This window comes from Salmo trutta, chromosome 12 (genome assembly GCF_901001165.1).
Source record: "Salmo trutta chromosome 12, fSalTru1.1, whole genome shotgun sequence".
NCBI classification, from domain to species: Eukaryota; Metazoa; Chordata; class Actinopteri; order Salmoniformes; family Salmonidae; genus Salmo; species Salmo trutta.
Genome location: NC_042968.1, coordinates 19,421,571 through 19,440,717, shown reverse-complemented (window position 1 = coordinate 19,440,717; position 19,147 = coordinate 19,421,571). Strand labels below are relative to the sequence as shown.

General features: G+C 41.8%; 1 protein-coding gene across 1 annotated transcript in view; it reads right to left on the bottom strand.

Annotated features, from left to right (window-relative positions):
- The window catches only part of LOC115203098 (disintegrin and metalloproteinase domain-containing protein 10), an 81,698-nt gene that overhangs the window by 61,846 nt on the left and 705 nt on the right, over nt 1–19,147 (bottom strand). The gene's annotated exons all lie outside the window — the stretch shown is intronic.

The window sequence follows — 19,147 nt, the reverse complement described above, 5'->3', positions numbered from 1 at the left end:
GGACTATAAAAAAAATGGTGCCTTCCTGTATTATACTTATGCTAAAAAATGTATTCTATTCTACTGAGCCATTTACTTTGTTCGTATTCTTATCTGTTATTATTCCTTTTATTTTTGCATTGTCAAGAAGGAACCTGCAAGTAAGCATTTCATTGGACGATGTATGCCATGCGTAGGGTTGTGCTGTATGAATATCTCTGCTGTAAGAAAATAAGCTTGATATTGAAATATAGCCACTTAGCTAGAAAGTTAGCAAACCAAATGAACAGCTTAGATTTCTTGAAGTTTCCTTCCTTCTATGTACTATAAAATGCTGCAATTTGAGCTGTGAGAAACACTTCTCACAAAAAGTCAGCCTGAGAACTGGTAATCAGAGAGTGTGAAAACCCTCAAAGGTGGTTAAGCATAGATTAGTAACTTGATGTGATATATTAGGATCCCCATGGCGACATGGCCAATGGCGACAGCTAGTCTTACTGGGGTCGGACATGTAACGAAAAATACATTACAGACAAGACTTTACAATTTACATACATTTAAGAACAACATTAACAGTGTGTGTGCGCGCATTATCAGTTACACATACATGTCAGTACAAACACACAACAAGTAGGTCACATGTGGGAGAGGTAGGGATGCACGATATATAAATCGGTGAGTATATTGGAAATCGGACGATATTAGCTAAAAATGCCAGCATCGGCCCGATGTCTAGTTTAATGCCGATGTGCAAAACCGATGTCAAAGCTGACGTGCATACCTATATAACGTAGGTAGATGACGTGCATACCTATATAACGTAGGTAGATGACGTGCATACCTATATAACGTAGGTAGATGACGTGCATACCTATATAACGTAGGTAGATGACGTGCATACCTATAACGTAGGTAGATGACGTGCATACCTATAACGTAGGTAGATGACGTGCATACCTATATAACGTAGGTAGATGACGTGCATACCTATATAACGTAGGTAGATGACGTGCATACCTATATAACGTAGGTAGATGACGTGCATACCTATATAACGTAGGTAGATGACGTGCATACCTATATAACGTAGGTAGATGACGTGCATACCTATATAACGTAGGTAGATGACGTGCATACCTATAACGTAGGTAGATGACGTGCATACCTATAACGTAGGTAGATGACGTCCATACCTATAACGTAGGTAGATGACGTGCATACCTATAACGTAGGTAGATGACGTGCATACCTATAACGTAGGTAGATGACGTGCATACCTATAACGTAGGTAGATGACGTGCATACCTATATAACGTAGGTAGATGACGTGCATACCTATATAACGTAGGTAGATGACGTGCATACCTATATAACGTAATGACACGAAAAATACAGTGCTACACAGAACAAAAGCAGAAAAATACTAAGCACACACTTCCAACAACTAAAGAAGTTCAAGTCGAACAGTCATTTGAAAGAGGAAGAACATTTCAGCGAGACAACTCAAAAGGGGAAATCCATTAAAACGCCAAGATAATGGAATTCACTGCCCTTGACAATCAACCGTTCTCTGTCGTGGATGATGATGGCTTTCGCCGATTGGTCGAGCACCTTGAGCCCTGGTACACACTATCAAGTAGGCGGTATACTTCAGGTGTTGCCCTACCGGAGTTACACAGTATTGTTGAAACACACATCCATGAGCTACTTGCTATGGGCGTCACTACCATTTGCTTCACGACTGACATTTGGACCAGCGATGTCAGCCCCATGAGCCTGACAGTACATGCTCAAGAATGTGCTGGTACTCATGCCGCTGCTACCATTTCAATGGCATGTGAGAACATGAACACACTAGCTAGCTCCATTTGAACAACTGACTGGAGAAATAAGCTCATCAATTGCGCCTGCAGCAGATGTTACACTCTCTGTCATGGCATTGAAACTCCTGCTCAACAAAACTGCCAACACAGACCGTGGTGTTAAAATTTACAAAAGTACTCGAGGCTGTGAACAAGCGATTCAGTGGCATTCTCTCTGAGCCTCTTTACGGTGTCGCCACCATGCTCGATGCTGGGTACAAGGATTGCTACTTCGATGCAAACAAGAAACCGGGTTTACGTGAAATGTTACATACACAGCTGGACAAGATGGAAACGGACACAGTGACAGTGCGCACCGAGGAAGAGGCCACGGACAGACAGAGCTGAAACTTCACTGCTTGTCAAGTATGATGAAATCCTGGTTGAGAATGAAACGACTGAACAACGAAACAGCACAGCAAGTAAGTGAAAGAAACAGGTTTTGATTATGTTTTACTGGTAATGGGGACATACGTAAATGCCAACAAAATAACTTTTATACAGTGCCACAGACACGGCCGGCTACCAAGGACTGTGGGCTCTCCTCCTTGGCCGACGTGAGTAAGACATTTAAAACGTGTTAACCCTCGCAGGGCTGCCGGCCCAGACGGCATCCCTAGCCGTGTCCTCAGAGCATGTGCAGACCAGCTGGCTGGTGTGTTTATGGACATATTCAATCTCTCCCTATCCCAGTCTGCTGTCCCCACATGCTTCAAGATTACCATCATTGTTCCTGTAGCCAAGAAGGCAAAGGTAACTGAACTAAATAACTACCGCCCCATAGCACTCACTTCTGTCACAAGTGCTTTGAGAGACTAGTCAAGGATCATATCACCTCCACCTTACCTGTCACCCTAGACCCACTTCAATTTGCATACTGCCCCAATAGGTCCACAGACGATGCAATCTCCATCACACTGCACACTGCCCTAACCCGTCTGGACAAGAGGAATACCTACGTAAGAAAGCTGTTCATTGACTACAGCTCAGCATTCAACACCATAATACCCTCCAAACTCATCATTAAGCTTGAGGCCCTGGGTCTCAACCCCGCCCTGTGACATCCTGACGGGCCGCCCCCAGGTGGTGAAGGTAGGAAAAATCTCCACGTCGCTGATCCTCAACACTGTGGCCCCACAAGGGTGTGTGCTCAGCCCCCTCCTGTAATCCCTGTTCACCCCTGACTGAGTGGCCATGTACACCTCCAACTCAATCATCAAGTTTGAGACAACAGTAGTGGGCTTGCTTACCAACAACAACGAGACAGCCTACGGAGAGGTGGTGAGGGCACTCGGTGTGTGGTGTCAGGAAAACAACCTCTCACTCAACATCAACAAAACAAAGGAGATGATCGTGGACTTCAGGAAACAGCAGAGGGAGCACCCCCCTATCCACATCGAAGGGGCAGCAGTGGAGAAGCGGGAACGTTAAGTTCCTCTGCATACACATCATGGACAAACTGAAATGGTCCACCCACACAGACAGTGTGGTGAAGGCGCAACAACACCTCTTCAACCTCAGGAGGCTGAAGAAATGTGGCTTGTCACCCAAAACACAATCTTTTACAGGTGCACAATTGAGAGCATCCTGTCGGGCTGTATCACCACCTGGTACGGCAACTGCATCACCCACAACAGCAGGGCTCTTCAGAGGGTGGTGCGGTCTACACAACGCGTCACCAGGGGCAAACTACCTGCCCTCCAGGACACCTACAGCACCCGATGTCACAGGAAGGCCAAAAAGATTGTCAAGGACAACAACCACCCGAGCCACTGCCTGTTCTCCCCACTACCATCCAGAAGGCGAGGTCAGTGCAGAAAAAAGCTGGGACCGAGAAGCTATTTTTCAGTCTCTCTCAAGGCCATCAGACTGTTAAACAGCCATCACTAACACAGATGCAGCTGCCTACATACAGACTTGAAATCATTGGCCACTTTAATAAATGGATCACTAGTCACTTTAATAATGTTTACATATCTTGCATTACTCATCTCATATGTATATACTGTATTTTATACCATCAAGCCTATGCTGCTCGGTCATTGATCATCCATATATTTATCTGTATATATTCTTATTCCATTCCTTCACTTAGATTTGTGTGTATTAGGCAATTGTTAGATTACTTATTAGATATTACTGCACTGTCAGAACTAGATGCACAAGCATTTTTCTACACTCGCAATAACATATGCTAACCATGTGTACGTGACCAATACATTTGATTTGACATTCTTATCAATTTATTTCCACCAATCATCAGTCATTTGTGTCAGTGCAGTACATGTTGAGTGGTCTTCTCTATAAGCATGCTGAAAGTCTGTCACAATTAAGACATGAAAAAGGCTTACATACTCTTCAATAAAGCTGAGGAGTAGTACCATTATGTAAGCAACTGCAATCAAAACCTGGTCATCAGTACACCACACTCCAGACTAGGGCTGACCCAATTTAGTTGAATAAAGGCTTAAACATTTTTATTTTTTTATTTGCTCTGGTACGCTTATCATTTATTTAGTGTTTACATTGTTCCAAACAGTCAAAGCTATAGTCATCTAACAGCACCTGTTTGGCACACATATGCATGCAGCGCTTGCTCCTTACCTTCTCTTTATTTCCAGTATTTTCCACAACAAGTCAAATTTATTCGACACATCTGACTTCTCCTTTACCTTAACATGGCCCCATTTCAAGTTGTCACGTTTTTTTTTTTTAAGTCGGGGACAGCCCTAGTCCAGAGTAAACCATAAAGCTATCTTCCACTCTGAGGTAAGGGAGTTTACTTTCTAGATTGCCTTGCCTTATGAGCAACCTTGACAAAGACTTCATGCACACCAACAGTTGTACTACCTAAGTATGTGTATGTTTAGCCTATAGGCATATAGCCTAGAACAGAAGCTAGAGATTTCAAAGGAACTGGATTTCTCCTTACAGTGATTGTGGTTGAAATTAATGAGAAAAACTCCTTCACAGTTTGAGCAAGGCAAACCTGCACAGAGAAAAGAAAGGAGAAATCACTAAAAACTTTGTAGTCATCAGTAGCGTTAGATGGAGTTTTCTCCCGGAGGCAGCAGCGGCGCAGCCCCTGCTTCCACCTGCTCGGCTGTGATAAAACTCTCCACTTATCTAGTTCTGGCTAGGGGATAAAACGCTGCTCGTTAAGAGAGGGACACTGACATGCATCGCAATTCCACACAAGGCTACCCCTCTCTCCTGGGGTTCTGTCACTGTGCGGTACCCTGTAACTTTACAGGAAAGTGAGGGGACATTAATGTAGAAACAGGAGGCTTTTAAAGAGCTGTTAGATGCAACGGTCACACTTTTAGCAATCAGCACGGGATGGAAGCAGCCATCACTTATTCATTCAGTTCTTTTTCAGGTTAAAATGAAAGCTAGTCCCATAGGAACAGCACACTGGCTCCTGCTCATATGTAGCTCAGCTGTTGGCTGACTGATGCTATGCTGGCTGGTTGCAGTGTTAGAGCTTTGAGACTGTCTACTATACTGGCTGATGCTAGCTGAGAATATTCCTCTGCCCAGACAGCTTGGCAACACTAGGCAAACGTTCAAACTGCTCCTCTCACTAGTCAGTCCGGACAGTAGGGCTAGACTGTGTGTCCAGTCTGGTGTCTCCAGAGCTGCCCATTGGTGGGAACATGATCCCACTTCATTCACACTGAGGGGCTCCTTAGGATCCTGCCGAAGTGGAAAATACAGCCTCTTCCCTGACAGCTGTGTACTAGAGTTGAGAGCGTTTAAAGATTTGAATTTGAAAGGGCTCAAGAAATACTGAGGGAGAAAAAAAATAACATTCACATCTGCTAGACTGGAACACAAAAACACTTTAAGCACAACAGTGTGGCACAGGAACAATGCTTTTCTATGAAGGGAGAGTGTTGACAGCAGACCATTTCATCTGGGGAGAATAATCCTTTTTCCACATTCGATTTTCCTCTTACCTCCAGAATGCGTCTGTAGACTAGAAGTGGATCTGAGGAGATTAGATGAATAAACAGCTGAAGGCAAAACAGCAAAAAGATTATTCTTAAAAAGGAGGTATGTCAAAAAATACAAAAAAGTAAGCTGTTGCCACTTGTGAAAAACAAATGCTTAACGTTAAAACAAGAGGTTGGCAAGAGCCGAGGCAGGTAGAAATATCTCCCAGACAGTCCCAAATCTGTTAAATGAGCACATCTACCCAGTCTCCAAGCTCTCCGCTGATGAAGCCCTCAGTTCGCAGGAAGTCAAGAGTACGGCTAAGTGTGACAGTAGAGAGAACTGTGGAGGCAAAGCATAATCCTGAGAGGAGAGCTCACCTGCATGAAGACCGGCTCAGATTTAGACATAGGTCATCACTTTCATTAAAGCGCTGTGACACAGATGCTAAAGAGCACACTCTGACAGTGTGCCTCCACACAACTCTGGGTAATGAAGACGGAGCAAGGCCAGGGAGGGAGGGACTGGCACTCACAGCGACACCATGAAGCACAGCAGCCACGCTAAACAGGCTTACACACACAGCTGGAGCGCGAGACTCACCGCCGCACAGAACAGCTCATCCGCGAAACGTCATCATTGGTCCACTCCTAGTCAACAAAGGCTTTAAAGAATGGTCAGATACGAACAGTCGAACACACCTGAGGATAAGAGCCAAATGAGTTGCCGTTTTAGCAGTCCACCTGCTAGCTGGTTGTAGACTGGTTAGCTGACAACGTCATGAAAACAATGGGCACGCTTCAATGGGGCAGAAGGCCATGTTGTGATTCTGGATGGCCAGATAGCTAGCAACAATAACAAGAAGTGGGAATCATAGGTGGCTCTTTCAAGCTAGTTTTATCTTGATACCATGTCTTGTTTTGAGGTGTTTTTTTTACTGAGGTCACATCTATGCTAATATAGCTCAAATTTGCTAGCTAACCAACAACTGTAACAATGTATTTGAGGAGACAAGCTCATTGTGCAAATGTATTTATGTTTTCAATAAACATTGGAGACTAAATATAGTTTACATGCTGTTAACAATCTAATCCAACCCTGTCTTTCCCCACAGTTGCCCAGGCGTCGGGTTGTGTTGCTAAACAACCAACCCGTCTATAACGTCATGAGCAAGGAGACCACTAAGTCAACATACAAAAAACAAGTACAAAAGAGATTGGCTGAGATGACCGGTTCCTTTCAGAGATTCTCACAGCTGTTGGTGTGTTAGCCTACTACCTGAGAAGCTATTTTAAAACCCCATTAAGAAATGTATGGTCATCAGCTAATGCTGTGTTTGATATGAAGAGGACACTCCGTGCTTCACAGCTCTGGAATAATTACCTAAAGAGAGGAGCTCATACAGTGCTGCTGGGGTAATGGTCCCACAGTAAAACACAGAGATTGTATTGTCATGATGGCCCTAGTGTGTGGGAGTAAAAACTATTCAACAAGCAGGGGCCACACCTGGCCTGCCATGACATGAATGAGTCAGGGAGAAAATATTCAGAGATTTACACCATCTTTTCTTAGTCCTCCCCCCAACAAATAGACTAATTACAGTAGCAGTCTAGTGTGGCACACTGATGGACAGAAACACAAGAGCTGGTGGGCTTTTTAATGTGACAACAGGGGAAGAAGATTAATTTAATCAGGAAACAGAGGGGCCTTGTATGAAAACAAAACAGAGCACGCTCAGATTTCCTCCATCAACCCCCATACATGGGCATGACATCTCCTATGCATTGTCCCACACAGCCTATTAACACGCAACACCAGTGGAATAAAGCAGAATAGACTAAAGAGAAATGCAATTATTTGACTAAAGAGACGGCTCATTGTATATGGCTCAATTTGGCAAGGGCTGGTGTTTCTGAGAAGTGATACACAACACTATCATGCAAAACAGCCTTTAGTTGAATTGAAATGTTTGGTTAAAAGAACAAGTTAGTTCTCGTTTGAATATTTGCTCTGAGTAATTGCTAGGGCCGGCATGATACCAGTATGGTGATACTTGTTAGTACTGAGGCATGTTAACAAAAACATGAGGCTTTAACTTCTTTAGGATAACAGCCCCTAAATGTCAGAAACAAACACCATTAGGTTATCATCCAGAGTCACATTTATTTAATTTCCAAGCTATAGCACACAACTTAAATACAGCAGATTGTTAAAAGACCAAAGAGGTTTGTCTGCTTCGTGTGTTTTCATTTTTGTCATGGGAAAATATTGCGATACTGGTATCATCACAGCCCTAGTAATTGCAACACTGAAAGTTTCTTAGAACCGAAGTAGCAACAAAGTAGATTATTCACAGGAAAACCCAGATATCTTAAACTTCATGACAACGGGATGTCTTTTTCCCTCTATTGGTACAATGTAGTTTCAGGGGATATGCCTTCCAGTGAAACTCATCATCAGTTGTTAAACCTCTGTCCTAAAAGGGAAATATGTAGCCTGTTATGTACAAACCCACTCTAGCCCAGCCTACAGCAGCCAAAGCTGCCCAGGACGAACTGAATCAACAGGGTAAAGGTCAACTCGAAGGCTGTTGGTTGGAGATGGAGTATAGCAGGCACACCACAATCCCTTTAGTTGTCAGACCAGATACGACTCCACTGGATTCATGGATTTTTTCCATTGAGAAAACCCATCGGAGGAATGTACGACTAACTGTTGTTTTCATGGCACAGCCGTGCCTCTGATTTGACTTTCCGTATCACACCACATCTGTGTGTAGGGTCACTGTCCGGAGGAAGGGAGGGGCATGTGAGGACTGTGACCCCAGTGCTGGATATGGCAGCATAAGGAAGTGTTTTCGTTACATAAAAAAATAAGAGGGATAACTAGCAAGTCAATCATTAACATCATTTCCTCCCTTATCTAGCAGCCACAAAAGGTTCATGTAAAACCCTCTGGGATATTCAAATCGAGATGTTTTTATTTTTTTTACTATATTTTTTTATTTTACCTTTATTTAACTAGGCAAGTCGGTTAAGAACAAATTCTTATTTACAAAGGCGGCCTATGAACAGTGGGGTAAGTGCCTTGTTCAGGGGCAGAACAACAGATTTTTACTTTGTCAGCTCAGGGATTCGATCTAGCAACCTTTCGGTTACTGACCCAACGCTCTAACCACTAGGCTACCTGCCGCCCCAAACCATATAGGCCTATGCCTAGCGGATACAAGAACGTTGTTTGCCTAGACAATCCATTTGAAGTGTTGCAAGTAGTCACTGACTTTTAATTAGTTGGCAGGGTAAAGGACTAACACTAATTTGCAAGAGAAAATCTTGGCTACTCCTTATTTGTATCCTGCTGGAATGCACCTGCTAGCCCAAATTGCCAGAGCTGTCAATGACAAGTAGTGCCTGTGGGCTTCATACTGTAGCCTTAGTCAATAGTATTTCAGTGAAGTCTTCATCCTCACTCATGGAGGTGCCAAGTTTGACAGGCTAGATAGAACCCCTTGACAGGAACAGAGGAAGTGGAAACAGCTTGGGTCATGATGACTCACCCTCCCCATACATTAGCATGCTGGGTAAAGGCAGGTTGTTTGACAGGCCAGAGAGCTCAGAGCTCCACCACTTGTTCTCCTGGTTGCTATTGCACCATACCACAACACTGAGTGATGGGTAACCACTAGTCTACATCCCTGACAAGACATCCAGCCATTGACTACTGAGGGGTGGAAACAACATGGCATTGGTGGGTACTGTTGTGGTGTGGACCAATGCCATGTCCACTGTCCAGTGGTCCCTGTGGCTAGCTACAGCCTTTAACCACTGAGAAGCTACTAATCCGATGGGCAGTGGTAGCAGCAGATGTTTTTGGACAAATACGCTTTTGTGTTGGGTCTGGGAGCCGCAGTCCTGTATGGGCAATTGTCAAGGCAGCGGTCTGAAATAAAAAAGCATAATGTAGCTAGTAGGGCTGGGAATTGCCAGGGACCACACAATATGATATTAGCGCGATACTTCGGTGCCGATACGATATGGATTGCAATTCTATACTGCGATTTTATTGTGATTTCATGTTCCAAACATAGTGCTCACGATATGTCTGCTGCAGATAAACAGAGCACGAGAAAATTAGTTGATCAGTCAGGGAAATAAAAGTGCTGAAAATATGTTGGCTCACCATTTTTTTTTTTTTTAAAGATGGAGAACTATGGGATGAAAAATACTTGAGTTTTGGCGCAGGGACAGCCGGCTGTCTCTAGCTAACGCTGCCCGCAGTAGCAAAACAAAACACAATTGTAACTATGTATTTCCCCCCCATCATTAATAGCTAGGTACAATGTTCCTCCTCATTCCATGCATGCTTAGAAGAAGTTCATCTGAACTACTGTACAGGGTGTGGGGTCCATTGCTCATGTGATGCTAAAATAATTATGAAGCAGCTATTATGTATGGCTCACACAGCACAATGTCTGCACATAGAACTAGGTTAGCCTACTGTGGAAAGTCACAGCCAAAGGAGATTGTGATGTGAAGGCATGCTTCTATGTGCTGAGGGCTTAGCACTAAATTATAACTAGACTAGGCCCACACACACACACCTAAAAACATTGCGGTTTTGAGTAGATTTCTTCATTCTAGTCTCACTGCTCAACATCCACTTGAATATGATGCAGAGAGCAAAGAAACAAGAGGCAGGGCAAGTTAGTAGTCTGTGTTAACAAGCAAAGAGCCTAGTGATAATGAAGTCAGAAGTGAATGTGATGCTGCTTACAGCTCCCAGCTGAAAGAGATACTGCTGTGAAAGGAATAGTGATTTAACACAGGAACCATTTTCAGGTCAATGTTAGTTTACGATTGTCTTTCAGGAAACTGATTGGCAAGTCAAAACACTAGCGGTAGAACCATGCACTCTGAATAAAGCCAGAAAAACAAAACTGACAGGGAATGTAAGAACACAGTCATTATAGAAATACAAATGTCAGGCACCATGTCACAAGTCTCAGAATGAACAAACTAGCCAACCATATCACAGTTTCCCCATAAAAGAAAGCAACAGAGGAAATGGTGCTTCAACAAACCAATGTGGTGAGTCTGATAAGCAATGACTGGTAGGTCCCTGTCAGTAAAACATCACTGGTAATCATTATTGATCGTTTATGCTTGGCTACATGTTACAGTTTACTGAATTGTTGCTTGATGCTGGTCTTCAGAGGGCCTAGGCCTAATTTGACTAGTACAGTGGTTCCCAAACTTTTTATAGTCCTGTACACCTTCAAAACATTCAACCTCCAGCTGCGTACCCCCTCTAGCACTAGGGTCAGCGCACTCTCAAATGGTTTTTTTTTGCCATCATTGTAAGCCTGCCACACACACACGCTCTATACGATACATTTATTAAACATAAGAATGGAGTGAGCAGAACAACTTGTGTCATCGACAGGTGCAGTACTGTACTACCAGTAGAGCTGGTATGTCTCTCTATGGACGCGGGCCTTACTAAATGGACTGTTTGAAAATGTGAAGACATTTTTTTTAACAAAATAAACACAAAAAAACCATTCAGCATCCATATTGCTGAGGTCCACATGTCAACCAGCAAACATATGACATCACAATAGCAGTGACATTACATCAAAAGGTCTTATTTTTCTTCTCTTTACTCCCGTGTTTTTCAACCTTTCACACTCACACACACACCCATTTCCTGTCATGACACATGTTTTCATCTTACAGAGAATGTTTGTGGTGCACACACACACACACTACTCTGTCTGCTCACCCTGGGATGGAACAGAACGGAAACAGCTCCGCCCATCATTTCACTGAGTTTACACTACTGCAGCACCACACACACTACAACCAGCTGAGAGCGGGAGTGTATTTATTGAAAGTTCCAACCCTACATGCACTACAGTAGGAGTGTGATAACATACAGCTGTGGGTTAATCGTGGCTTATTCAGAGGTTTAAATTAGAGGAGCAAAAAAACTATTGTGTGAATCACATTTCCTCCTAAGGTGAAGAAATGTCATATTGCCTTGGGTATCAATACTATACCACCACTAGACAAACTCCCCTGCATTTCGTACATAGGGCCTATTCGTTTATAGCCTGCATATTAGGCAACACCTGAAACATGGAAATGATGCCCTTGAGCGGTGAAAATCCAATTAAGCAATCTCTGACCTTGGTTGACAATACACCAGACAAGAACACTAGCATTTTCACAACTTGTTAAATGCATTGAAAATAAGAATGTTGACAACAAAGAGGGTGAGATGGGGGAGGGGGGTGGATAGCTGCCAGCAGAGTGCACTTTATCTGATTGGATGAGTCAAGGAGAATCCTCTGTGGACACACTGTATGAAATGTGATACCAATGGAGAAAAAAATATATATCTAAAGTTAGGGGCATATTTTGCCCCTGTTGACTTGTTTTGAAAAGATTGCGGCAGCTTTTTCCATCAAGAGCTCTCAGGGGCAAATATGGAAAATATAGGGGCAAAAATGCACAGCCCCTCTGCATTTCTGACACTGACATTGCACATCTTGAATATGGTCAATAATATTTGCCTTTCTGAGTGTGAATATACTAGAAGGCTGCTCTGTATGCTTCAAACTAACAAAACACAATATCAAGTGTTTTTATAACAATGTCAATTGTGGAGACTCATTGAAGTTCTTTGGATATGTGAGGGGAAATTTAATCCAGGATTACATATTTTTCTACAACCCCACATTCTGAAAGGCTTTGCTATGCCTCCCTGATAAGCCGCTGTGTATTACCAAAGCACAGGACTCCTGATGGCGACTCCTGATGGCTCCAAAAAACTGTTTTATACTCCACATACAAACAAGGCCTTTCGTCAGAGTCTCTCTCTCCGAGTCTCGCTGACATCTTCTAATCTTCTCTTGGCAAATGCTCTCCAATACATTCAAATGTACGGGGAAGTCACACACCCCATGTAATGTCTGCGTGAAACAGAATGGGAGATAATGAAGCCGGTGTGTGGAGTCCCACAGCGCTAGTGAAAGACAGCATCTCAACAGGTGAAAAGAATATGATCCGTTGGAATATAGGGATTAGAGGTCGACCGATTATGATTTTTCAGCGCCGATACCGATTATTGGCAGACAAAAAAAAAAAGCCGGTACCGATTAATCGGCTGATTTTTTAAAATGTATTTGTACTAATGACAATTACAACAATACTGAATGAACACTTATTTTAACTTAATATAATACATCAATAAAATCAATTTAGCCTCAAATAAATAATGAAACATGTTCAATTTGGTTTAAATAATGCAAAAACAAAGTGTTGGAGAAGAAAGTAAAAGTGCAATATGTGCCATGTAAAAAAGCTAACGTTTAAGTTCCTTGCTCAGAACATGAGAACATATGAAAGCTGGTGGTTCCTTTTAACATGAGTCTTCAATATTCCCAGGTATGAAGTTTTAGGTTGTAGTTATTATAGGAATATTTCTCTCTATACCATTTGTATTTCATATACCTTTGGCTGTTGGATGTTCTTATAGGCACTTTAGTATTGCCAGTGTAACAGTATAGCTTCGTCCCTCTCCTCACCCCTACCTGGGCTCGAACCAGGAACACATCGACAACAGCCACCCTCCCATCGCTCCACAAAAGCCGCGGCCCTTGCAGAGCAAGGGGAACAACTACTCCAAGTCGCAGAGCGAGTGACATCACCGATTGAAACGCTATTAGCACGCACCCCGCTAACTAGCTAGCCATTTCACATCGGTTACACCAGCCTAATCTCGGGAGTTAGGCTTGAAGTCATAAACAGCTCAATGCTTGAAGCACAGCGAAGAGCTGCTGGCAAACACACGAAAGTGCTGTTTGAATGAATGCTTACGAGCCTGCTGCTGCTTACCACCGCTCAGTCAGACTGCTCTATCAAATCATAGACTTAATTATAATATAATAACACAGAAATACGAGCCTTAGGTCATTAATATGGTCGAATCCGGAAACTATAATTTCGAAAACAAAACGTTTATTCTTTCAGTGAAATACGGAACAGTCCCGTATTTTATCTAAACGGGTGGCATCTCTAAGTCTAAATATTGCTGTTACATTATATAACCTTCAATGTTATGTCATAATTATGTACAATTCTGGCAAATTAATTACGGCCTTTGTTAGGAATAAATGGACTTCACACAGTTCACAACGAGCCAGGCGGCCCAAACTTCTGGATATACCCTGACTGCTTGCACGGAACGCAAGAGAAGTGACACAATTTCCCTAGTTAAAAGAAATTCATGTTAGCAGGCAATATTAACTAAATATGCATGTTTAAAAATATATACTTGTGTATTGATTTTAAATAAAAGGCATTGATGTTTATGGTTAGGTACACATTGGCGCAACGACAGTGCTTTTTTTTCGCGAATGCGCTTGTTAAATCATTACCCGTTTGGCGAAGTAGGCTGTGATTCAATGAGAAATTAACAGGCACCGCATCGATTATATGCAACGCAGGACACGCTAGATAAACTAGTAATATCATCAACCATGTGTAGTTAACTAGTGATTATGTTTAGATTGATTGTTTTTTTTTATGAGCTAAGTTTAATGCTAGCTAGCAACTTACCTTGGCTTCTTGCTGCCCTCGCGTAACAGGTAGTCAGCCTGCCACGCAGGCTCCTCGTGGAGTAAAATGTAAGGCAGGTGGTTAGAGCGTTGGACTAGTAACTGGAAGGTTGCAAAAACGAATCCTCGAGCTGACAAGGTAAAAATCTGTCATTCTGCCCCTGAACAAGGCAGTTAACACACCGTTCCTAGGCCGTCATTGAAAATAAGAATGTGTTCTTAACTGACTTGCCTAGTTAAATAAAAGGTGTAAAAAAAAAAAAAATAGGCCACAATCAGTGTCCAAAAATACCGATTGTTATGAAAACTTGGAAAAATCGGCCCTAATTAAATCGTCCATTCCGATTAATCGGTCGACCTCTAGTAGGGATGTTACTAGTTTAATTAACATGGCTGCCTACTTTACTTCATCTTTACAAATGATGGCTTTTGGATCAGTACCAGCTAAAAATGTTTCTCTCAACAAGAACAGATTAGCCAGATCTCCTGCTTTCCCTCTATGAATAATTAATGTTCAACTCTGGAAACATATTTCAGTCAAAAGGGAAGAATCTGTTACCACAAACCCTAACAAATCATTAATATCCACCCATGAATCAAATCTATGGTTTTATGACAACATCTCTCATTCATTATTAATCTGCATGTGGCATCAAGCATTGAATTATAGATTTAGAAACCCAAATCCTGATAATATAATTTGCCTTCCCAGTAAAATGTATAACATTATACACAGTGTACAAAACATTAGGAACACCTGCTCTTTCCATGACATAGAACGACCAGGTGAAAGCTATGATCTCTTATTGATGTCACTTGTTAAATCCACTTCAATCAATGTTGATGAAGGGGAGGACACAGGGTAAAGAAGGATTTTTAAGCCTTGAGACAAGGATTGTGTATGTGTGCCATTCAGAGGGATTTAAGTGCATTTGAACGGGGTATGGTAGTAGGTGCAGGCGTACCGGTTCGAGTGTGTTAAGGATTTTTCACGCGTATCAGGAATGGTCCACCACCCAAAGGCCATCCAGCCACTGTGGGAAGCATCCCTGTGGAATGCTTGACACCTTATAGAGTCCATGCAACACAATATCAGGAGGGTGTTCCTAATGTTTTGTACACTCAGTGTACAACGATCTGAGGCTCTGAGCATATAGCCTAAGCCTAGAGGACATTAATTGCTATAGTGGTGACCAATTTAATCCCAAACTCTCCATTTGAATACAAATCTGTGCTTTTAAAATTGCATTTGGAGTGGACATTGGCGGACTTATCTTCTTAGTTTATGAAAGAACATTGTCATTGTCCTCTAAGAGAACTGTTTCCTCAGTAATCATTTGAGTTCCAGTCTGGCTGGCTCATATCCTCTTTTCCACAGACAGCAAACATTGTGGTGAAGCATCACGGAGTCTGGGTGGCATCCTCTCTGCTCACACGCTCTCAGTTGGCAGCAAACGCTCAAGGACACACCAGGGAACATGTGCCTCACACAGAGCTCTGCTGCTGCTCTGTTTAGTTCTGCAATTAGTCTGACAACCCTGACATCAAAATGACTATCTGACCCAACTCAACATCTGGCCCATGTCGGGTGAACCAATTCGATGATGAAGGCATTGTTTAAAGCATTTATTTATTCTTTACGCCCTTCAAGTGATCAGACATGGTAGGTAAAACCAATATGGCTAACATTGAGTTGCTTCACGAATCAAACCACATCAGAAGAGGCATCACCCTAAGGACAGCTGAAGACAGGGAGGAAGGATGTACTTTTACAGTATTAGAATTTGAGCGTATGTCCCAGTCCCTTGAATGGAATGGAGTCATTACTGTGCTAAAAGAAAAATAGGCAAATGAAAGGCTCAAACTTGGCCGTCATGAATAACATAAGTCAACAAACACCCAAAAAGTATGATTAATGCAAATGAGTGGGAATATTAGCTCATCAAGAAGAGCCATGAAACATGGTTCATTCTACTTTATTAGCTAATGAGAGAGTTACTCAAGTGGAATAAACAAACAAAATAATTAATTAGGATGATAAATTATGCACTAGTAATTTCAATATGGGGATTTGACAACACAATAACAATTTATGAGGCGCAAATTAAATTCAAGTCCTGATCATTTAAATCAGACCTAGCAGTCTCTGAAACAACACTTAATCTGCAGTGGAATGTTTCTGTTCCCATCATTGAACAAATAAACAGGACACCAGTCAGGAATTGCAGGGGAGCTCAATGCTCAGGGGGCACAGGGGAACACAAGGCCCACAGCAGCTTCAGGCAGATCAATTACTCACTTTGTTCACACACACACAAAAACAGACTGTCAGAGCAGGTAAAAAAAACAGACCCTGAATATGCATTTTAGCCCATGGCAAACAGGAGAGGGAAATGAAAAATGCATTCGATGTCAGACAGATGAGGCGTATAGTCAACTCAGCAGTAGTCAGACCCAGATGGAGTGGGACCTTAACAGTGTGAAGAATAATGATGAAGTGAAATGTTTGATGGCATGTTTATGAAATAGCCAACATGGGTCAGTGAAAGTCTATTCTAATGCATGCTACTGCATCACAGGGGACATCCTGTCCATGTGTCATGTTTTCAGTTCGTCTGAGTGCTGAATGAATTCAAATCAGCTTAGAATTTTGAAAATACAGACCACTAACTAATTATAGTATACCATAGAAAAAGTTATATTTGCATCAGAGCCATAGTGATCTAGCTAGGCTGTGTACATATAAAATACAGAAAGAAAAGTCAGTGAGTTGGGCACATCATGAGAATGACAAATGTAATTGACCAAGTCAAAATGTATGATTAGCCTTTTCCTTTCTGTCGAAATAGCTAGCAAATTCTGTACATTAGCATGTAATCACTTTGCCAGCAAAGATCTACACAAATCAACTTGCTACTAGACCAGGGGTTCTCAAACGTTTACTGCACAAGACCCTACATTAACACTAGAATATACAGAGCAGAGGTCGACCGATTAATCGGAATGGCCGATTAATTAGGGCCGATTTCAAGTTTTCATGACAATCGGTAATTGGCATTTTTGGACACCGATTAAATTGCACTCCACGAGGAGACTGCGTGGCGGGCTGACTACCTGCTATGCGAGTGCAGCAAGGAGCCAAGGTAAGGTGCTAGCTAGCATTAAACTTATCTTATAAACAATTCATCTTAACATAATCACTAGTTAACGACACATGGTTGATGATATTACTAGTTTATCTACCTTGTCCTGCGTTGCATATAATCGATGCGGTGCCTGTTAATTTATCATTGAATCACAGCCTACTTTGCCAAACGGGTGATTTAACAAGCGCATTCGCGAAGAAAAGCACTGTCGTTGCACCAATGTGTACCTAACCATAAACATCAATGCCTTTCTTAAAATCAATACACAAGTATATTTTTTAAACCTGCATATTTAGTTAATATTGCCTGCCAACATGAATTTCTTTTAACTAGGGAAAATGTGTCGCTTCTCTTGCGTTCTGTGCAACAGAGTCAGGGTATATGCAGCAGTTTGGGACGCCTGGCTCGTTGCAAACTGTGTGAAGACTATTTCTTTCTAACAAACACAGCCAACTTCGTCAAACAGGGGATGATTTAACAAAAGCACATTTGCGAAAAAAGCACAACTGTTGCACAAATGTACCTAACCATAAACATCAATGCCCTTCTTAAAATCAATACACAGAAGTATATATTTTTTTAACTTGCATATTTAGTTAAAAGAAATTCATGTTAGCAGGCAATATTAACTAGGGAAATTGTGTCACTTCTCTGCGTTCATTGCACGCAGAGTCAGGGTATATGCAACAGTTTGGGCCGCCTGGCTCATTGCAAACTAATCTGACAGAATTTTACGTATTTATGACATAACATTGAAGGTTGTGCAATGTAATAGCAATATTTAGACTTATGGATGCAACCCGTTAGATAAAATATGGAACGGTTCCATATTTCACTGAAAGAATAAACATTTTGTTTTGGAAATTATAGTTTCCGGATTTGACCATATTAATGACCTAAGGCTCGTATTTCTGTGTGTTATTATATTATAATTAAGTCTATGATTTGATAGAGCAGTATGACTGAGCGGTGGTAGGCAGCAGCAGGCTCGTAAGCATTCATTCAAACAGCACTTTACTGCGTTTGCCAGCAGCTCTTCGCAATGCTTCAAGCATTGCGCTGTTTATGACTTCAAGTCTATAAACTCCCGAGATTAGGCTGGCAATACTAAAGTACCTATTAGAACATCCAATAGTCAAAGGTATATGAAATACAAATGGTATAGAGAGAAATAGTCCTATAATAACTACAACCTAAAACTTCATACCTGGGAATATTGAAGACTCATGTTAAAAGGAACCACCAGCTTTCATATGTTCTCATGTTCTCATGTTCTGAGCAAGGATCTTAAACATTAGCTTTTTTACATGGCACATATTGCACTTTTACTTTCTTCTCCAACACTTTGTTTTTGCATTATTTAAACCAAATTGAACATGTTTCATTATTTATTTGAGACTAAATTGATTTTATTGATGCATTATATTAAGTTAAAATAAGTGTTCATTCAGTATTGTTGTAATTGTCATTATATAAAAAAGAAATAAAAAATATCGGCCGATTTAATCGGTATCGGCCTTTTTTGGTCCTCCAATAATCGGTATCAGCATTGAAAAAAATCAGTCAGTTGACCTCTAATACAGAAGACCCCATTTGGAAAAAGT